The following is an 8,049-nucleotide window of genomic DNA, read 5'->3' on the forward strand; positions in this document are numbered from 1 at the left end:
AAAATCTTGGAACTTGGCTATGCACCAACCATACCAAGATCAATTCCTTTTGATCCCAAACTTCTCCCACATCACTTTGGAGGCATTTGTGAGGATTGAGTCCAGCCAGTTTTCAAAAACCATGATTTTCGTTTTTCACCAAAATCACCACCAAGTCACAAAATCAAGCTAAAAAACCAAAATCATGGAACTTGGCTATGCACCAACCATGCCAAGATCAATTCCTTTTGATCCCAAACTTCTCCCACATCACTTTGAAGGCATTTGTGAGGATTGAGTCCAGCCAGTTCTCCAAAACCATGATTTTCGTTTTTCACCAAAGTCACCACCAAGTCACAAAATCAAGCCAAAAAACCAAAATCATGGAACTTGGCTATGCACCAACCATGCCAAGATCAATTCCTTTTGATCCCACACTTCTCCCACATCACATTGGAGGCATTTGTGAGGATTGAGTCCAGCCAGTTTTCAAAAACCATGATTTTCGTTTTTCACCAAAATCACCACCAAGCCACAAAATCAAGCCAAAACACCAAAATCATGAACTTGGCTATGCACCAACCATGTCAAGATCAATTCCTTTTGATCCCAAACTTCTCCCACATCACTTTGAAGGCATTTGTGAGGATTGAGTCCAGCCAGTTTTCCAAAACCAACATTTTCGTTTTTCACCAAAATCACCGCCAAGCCACAAAATCAAGCCAAAAATCCAAAATCATGAACTTGGCTATGCACCAACCATGTCAAGATCAATTCCTTTTGATCCCAAACATCTCCCACATCACTTTGAAGGCATTTGTGAGGATTGAGTCCAGCCAGTTTTCCAAAACCAACATTTTCGTTTTTCACCAAAATCACCACCAACCCACAAAATCATGAACTTGGCTATGCACCAACCATGTCAAGATCAATTCCTTTTGCTCCCAAACTTCTCCCACATCACTTTGAAGGCATTTGTGAGGATTGAGTCCAGCCAGTTTTCCAAAACCATAATTTTCGTTTTTCACCAAAACCACCACCAAGCCACAAAATCAAGCCAAAACATCAAAATCATGAACTTGGCTATGCACCAACCATGTCAAGATCAATTCCTTTTGATCCCAAACTTCTCCCACATCACTTTGAAGGCATTTGTGAGGATTGAGTCCAGCCAGTTTCCCAAAACCTTGTTTTTTGTTTTTCACCAAAATCACCACCAAGCCACAAAATCAAGCCAAAACACCAAAATCATGAACTTGGCTATGCACCAACCATGTCAAGATCAATTCCTTTTGATCCCAAACTTCTCCCACATCACTTTGAAGGCATTTGTGAGGATTGAGTCCAGCCAGTTTTCCAAAACCAACATTTTCGTTTTTCACCAAAATCACCACCAAGTCACAAAATCATGAACTTGGCTATGCACCAACCATGTCAAGATAATTCCTTTTGATCCCAAACTTCTCCCACATCACTTTGGAGGCATTTGTGAGGATTGAATCCAGCCAGTTTTCCAAAACCATGATTTTTCGTTTTTCACCAAAATCACCACCAAGCCACAAAATCAAGCCAAAACACCAAAACCATGAACTTGGCTATGCACCAACCATGTCAAGATCAATTCCTTTTGCTCCCAAACTTCTCCCACATCACTTTGAAGGCATTTGTGAGGATTGAGTCCAGCCAGTTTTCCAAAACCATGATTTTCGTTTTTCACCAAAATCACCGCCAAGCCACAAAATCAAGCCAAAACACCAAAATCATGAACTTGGCTATGCACCAACCATGTCATAATCAATTCCTTTTGATCCCAAACTTCTCCCACATAACTTTGAAGGCATTTGTGAGGATTGAGTCCAGCCAGTTTTCCAAAACCATGATTTTCGGTTTTCACCAAAATCACCACCAAGCCACAAAATCAAGCCAAAACACCAAAATCATGAACTTGGCTATGCACCAACCATGTCAAGATCAATTCCTTTTGTTCCCAAACTTCTCCCACATCACTTTGAAGGCATTTGTGAGGATTGAGTCCAGCCAGTTTTCCAAAACCATGATTTTCGTTTTTCACCAAAATCACCACCAAGCCACAAAATCAAGCCAAAACACCAAAATCATGAACTTGGCTATGCACCAACCATTTCAAGATGAATTCCTTTTGATCCCAAACTTCTCCCACATCACTTTGAAGGCATTTGTGAGGATTGAGTCCAGCCACTTTTCCTAAACCATGATTTTCGTTTTTCACCAAAATCACCACCAAGTCACAAAATAAAGCCAAAACACCAAAATCATGAACTTGGCTATGCACCAACCATGTCAAGACCAATTCTTATTGATCCCAAACATCTCCCACATCAATTTGGAGGAATTTGTGAGGATTGAGTCCAGCCAGTTTTCCAAAACCATGATTTTCGTTTTTCACCAAAATCACCACCAAGTCACAAAATCAAGCCAAAACACCAAAATCATGAACTTGGCTATGCACCAACCATGCCAAGATCAATTCCTTTTGCTCCCAAACTTCTCCAACATCACTTTGAAGGCATTTGTGAGGATTGAGTCCAGCCAGTTTTCCAAAATCATGATTTTCGTTTTTCACCAAAATCACCACAAAGCCACAAAATCAAGCCAAAACACCAAAATCATGAACTTGGCTATGCACCAACCATGCCAAGATCAATTCCTTTTGCTCCCAAACTTCTCCCACATCACTTTGGAGGTATTTGTGAGGATTGAGTCCAGCAACTTATCCAAAACCATGATTTTCGTTTTTCACCAAAATCACCACCCAGTCACAAAATCAAGCCAAAACACCAAAATCATGAACTTGGCTATGCACCAACCATGTCAAGATCAATTCCTTTTGCCCCCAAACTTCTCCCACATGACTTTGAAAGCATTTGTGAGGATTGAGTCCAGCCAGTTTTCCAAAACCATGATTTTAGTTTTTCACCAAAATCACCACCAAGCAACAAAATCAAGCCAAAACACCAAAATCATGAACTTGGCTATGCACCAACCATGCCAAGATCAATTCCTTTTGCTCCCAAACTTCTCCCACATCACTTTGGAGGCATTTGTGAGGATTGAGTCCAGCAACTTATCCAAAACCATGATTTTCGTTTTTCACCAAAATCACCACCAAGTCACAAAATCATGAACTTGGCTATGCACCAACCATGTCAAGATCAATTCCTTTTGCTCCCAAACTTCTCCCACATCACTTTGGAGGTATTTGTGAGGATTGAGTCCAGCAACTTATCCAAAACCATGATTTTCGTGTTTCGCCAAAATCACCACCAAGCCACAAAATCAAGCCAAAACACCAAAATCATGAACTTGGCTATGCACCAACCATGCCAAGATCAATTCCTTTTGATCCCAAACTTCTCCCACATCACTTTGAAGGCATTTGTGAGGATTTAGTCCAGCCAGTTTTCCAAAACCATGATTTTCGTTTTTCACCAAAATCACCACCAAGCCACAAAATCAAGCCAAAACACCAAAATCATGAACTTGGCTATGCACCAACCATGTCAAGATCAATTCCTTTTGATCCCAAACTTCTCCCACATCACTTTGGAGGCATTTGTGAGGATTGAGTCCAGCCAGTTTTCCAAAATCATGATTTTCGTTTTTCACCAAAATCACCACCAAGCCACAAATTCAAGCCAAAACACCAAAATCATGAACTTGGCTATGCACCAACCATGTCAAGACCAATTCCTATTGATCCCAAACATCTCCCACATCAATTTGGAGGAATTTGTGAGGATTGAGTCCAGCCAGTTTTCCAAAACCATGATTTTCGTTTTTCACCAAAATCACCACCAAGTCACAAAATCAAGCCAAAACACCAAAATCATGAACTTGGCTATGCACCAACCATGCCAAGATCAATTCCTTTTGCTCCCAAACTTCTCCAACATCACTTTGAAGGCATTTGTGAGGATTGAGTCCAGCCAGTTTTCCAAAACCATGATTTTCGTTTTTCACCAAAATCACCACCAAGCCACAAAATCAAGCCAAAACACCAAAATCATGAACTTGGGTATGCACCAACCATGCCAAGATCAATTCCTTTTGCTCCCAAACTTCTCCCACATCACTTTGGAGGCATTTGTGAGGATTGAGTCCAGCCACTTTTCCAAAACCATGATTTTCGTTTTTCACCAAAATCACCCACCAAGCCACAAAATCAAGCCAAAACACCAAAATCATGAACTTGGCTATGTACCAACCATGCCAAGATCAATTCCTTTTGATCCCAAACATCTCCCACATCACTTTGGAGGCATTTGTGAGGATTGAGTCCAGCCAGTCTTCCAAAACCATGATTTTCGTTTTTCACCAAAATCACCACCAAGTCACAAAATCAAGCCGAAACACCAAAATCTTGAACTTGGCTATGCACCAACCATGCCAAGATCAATTCCTTTTGCTCCCAAACTTCTCCCACATCACTTTGGAGGCATTTGTGAGGATTGAGTCCAGCAACTTATCCAAAACCATGATTTTCGTTTTTCACCAAAATCACCACCAAGCCACAAAATCAAACCAAAACACCAAAATCATGAACTTGGCTATGCACCAACCATGTCAAGATCAATTCCTTTTGCTCCCAAACTTCTCCCACATCACTTTGGAGGTATTTGTGAGGATTGAGTCCAGCAACTTATCCAAAACCATGATTTTCGTGTTTCACCAAAATCACCACCAAGCCACAAAATCAAGCCAAAACACCAAAATCATGAACTTGGCTATGCACCAACCATGCCAAGATCAATTCCTTTTGATCCCAAACTTCTCCCACATCACTTTGAAGGCATTTGTGAGGATTTAGTCCAGCCAGTTTTCCAAAACCATGATTTTCGTTTTTCACCAAAATCACCACCAAGCCACAAAATCAAGCCAAAACACCAAAATCATGAACTTGGCTATGCACCAACCATGTCAAGACCAATTCCTATTGATCCCAAACATCTCCCACATCAATTTGGAGGAATTTGTGAGGATTGAGTCCAGCCAGTTTTCCAAAACCATGATTTTCGTTTTTCACCAAAATCACCACCAAGTTCCAAAATCAAGCCAAAACACCAAAATAATGAACTTGGCTATGCACCAACCATGCCAAGATCAATTCCTTTTGCTCCCAAACTTCTCCAACATCATTTTGAAGGCATTTGTGAGGATTGAGTCCAGCCAGTTTTCAAAACCATGATTTTCGTTTTTCACCAAAATCACCACCAAGCCACAAAATCAAGCCAAAACACCAAAATCATGAACTTGGGTATGAACCAACCATGCCAAGATCAATTCCTTTTGCTCCCAAACATCTCCCACATCACTTTGAAGGCATTTGTGAGGATTTAGTCCAGCCAGTTTTCCAAAACCATGATTTTCGTTTTTCACCAAAATCACCACCAAGCCACAAAATCAAGCCAAAACACCAAAATCATGAACTTGGCTATGCACCAACCATGTCAAGACCAATTCCTATTGATCCCAAACATCTCCCACATCAATTTGGAGGAATTTGTGAGGATTGAGTCCAGCCAGTTTTCCAAAACCATGATTTTCGTTTTTCACCAAAATCACCACCAAGTTACAAAATCAAGCCAAAACACCAAAATCATGAACTTGGCTATGCACCAACCATGCCAAGATCAATTCCTTTTGCTCCCAAACTTCTCCAACATCACTTTGAAGGCATTTGTGAGGATTGAGTCCAGCCAGTTTTCCAAAACCATGATTTTCGTTTTTCACCAAAATCACCACCAAGCCACAAAATCAAGCCAAAACACCAAAATCATGAACTTGGGTATGAACCAACCATGCCAAGATCAATTCCTTTTGCTCCCAAACTTCTCCCACATCACTTTGGAGGCATTTGTGAGGATTGAGTCCAGCCACTTTTCCAAAACCATGATTTTCGTTTTTCACCAAAATCACCCACCAAGCCATAAAATCAAGCCAAAACACCAAAATCATGAACTTGGCTATGTACCAACCATGCCAAGATCAATTCCTTTTGATCCCAAACATCTCCCACATCACTTTGGAGGCATTTGTGAGGATTGAGTCCAGCCAGTTTTCCAAAACCATGATTTTCGTTTTTCACCAAAATCACCACCAAGTCACAAAATCAAGCCGAAACACCAAAATCATGAACTTGGCTATGCACCAACCATGCCAAGATCAATTCCTTTTGCTCCCAAACTTCTCCCACATCACTTTGGAGGCATTTGTGAGGATTGAGTCCAGCAACTTATCCAAAACCATGATTTTCGTTTATCACCAAAATCACCACCAAGTCACAAAATCATGAACTTGGCTATGCACCAACCATGTCAAGATCAATTCCTTTTGCTCCCAAACTTCTCCCACATCACTTTGGAGGTATTTGTGAGGATTGAGTCCAGCAACTTATCCAAAACCATGATTTTCGTGTTTCACCAAAATCACCACCAAGCCAAAAAATCAAGCCAAAACACCAAAATCATGAACTTGGCTATGCACCAACCATGCCAAGATCAATTCCTTTTGATCTCAAACTTCTCCCACATCACTTTGAAGGCATTTGTGAGGATTTAGTCCAACCAGTTTTCCAAAACCATGATTTTCGTTTTTCACCAAAATCACCACCAAGTCACAAAATCAAGCCAAAACACCAAAATCATAAACTTGGCTATGCACCAACCATGCCAAGATCAATTCCTTTTGCTCCCAAACTTCTCCAACATCACTTTGAAGGCATTTGTGAGGATTGAGTCCAGCCAGTTTTCCAAAACCATGATTTTCGTTTTTCACCAAAATCACCACCAAGCCACAAAATCAAGCCAAAACACCAAAATCATGAACTTGGCTATGCACCAACCATACCAAGATCAATTCCTTTTGCTCCCAAACTTCTCCCACATCACTTTGGAGGCATTTGTGAGGATTGAGTCCAGCCACTTTTCCAAAACCATGATTTTCGTTTTTCACCAAAATCACCCACCAAGCCACAAAATCAAGACAAAACACCAAAATCATGAACTTGGCTATGTACCAACCATGCCAAGATCAATTCCTTTTGATCCCAAACATCTCCCACATCACTTTGGAGGCATTTGTGAGGATTGAGTCCAGCCAGTTTTCCAAAACCATGATTTTCGTTTTTCACCAAAATCACCACCAAGTCACAAAATCAAGCCGAAACACCAAAATCATGAACTTGGCTATGCACCAACCATGCCAAGATCAATTCCTTTTGCTCCCAAACTTCTCCCACATCACTTTGGAGGCATTTGTGAGGATTGAGTCCAGCAACTTATCCAAAACCATGATTTTCGTTTTTCACCAAAATCACCACCAAGTCACAAAATCATGAACTTGGTTATGCACCAACCATGTCAAGATCAATTCCTTTTGCTCCCAAACTTCTCCCACATCACTTTGGAGGCATTTGTGAGGATTGAGTCCAGCCAGTTTTCCAAAACCATGATTTTCGTTTTTCACCAAAATCACCACCAAGTCACAAAATCAAGCCGAAACACCAAAATCATGAACTTGGCTATGCACCAACCATGCCAAGATCAATTCCTTTTCCTCCCAAACTTCTCCCACATCACTTTGGAGGCATTTGTGAGGATTGAGTCCAGCAACTTATCCAAAACCATGATTTTCGTTTTTCACCAAAATCACCACCAAGTCACAAAATCATGAACTTGGCTATGCACCAACCATGTCAAGACCAATTCCTTTTGCTCCCAAACTTCTCCCACATCACTTTGGAGGTATTTGTGAGGATTGAGTCCAGCAACTTATCCAAAACCATGATTTTCGTGTCTCACTCTCAAGTATTTTGATTAGCATGTCAATATTAAGTTCTTTGATTGAAATTGATGTCCGTATAAAAATCATTTATATCGATTCCTCGCATATAAAATCCTTAAGAATGTCCCCTAACTATCGATCCCTCGCATAATTATAAGAATAACTTAGAACAAAGCTCAGACGTTTAACAGCAATTAACATTTCAAGTCTATTCCTAGCACTCAAATATGTTAAGTATTATTGTTTAGG

Source organism: Phaseolus vulgaris, chromosome 10, assembly GCF_051622355.1.
Source record: "Phaseolus vulgaris cultivar YP4 chromosome 10, ASM5162235v1, whole genome shotgun sequence".
Lineage (NCBI taxonomy): Eukaryota > Viridiplantae > Streptophyta > Magnoliopsida > Fabales > Fabaceae > Phaseolus > Phaseolus vulgaris.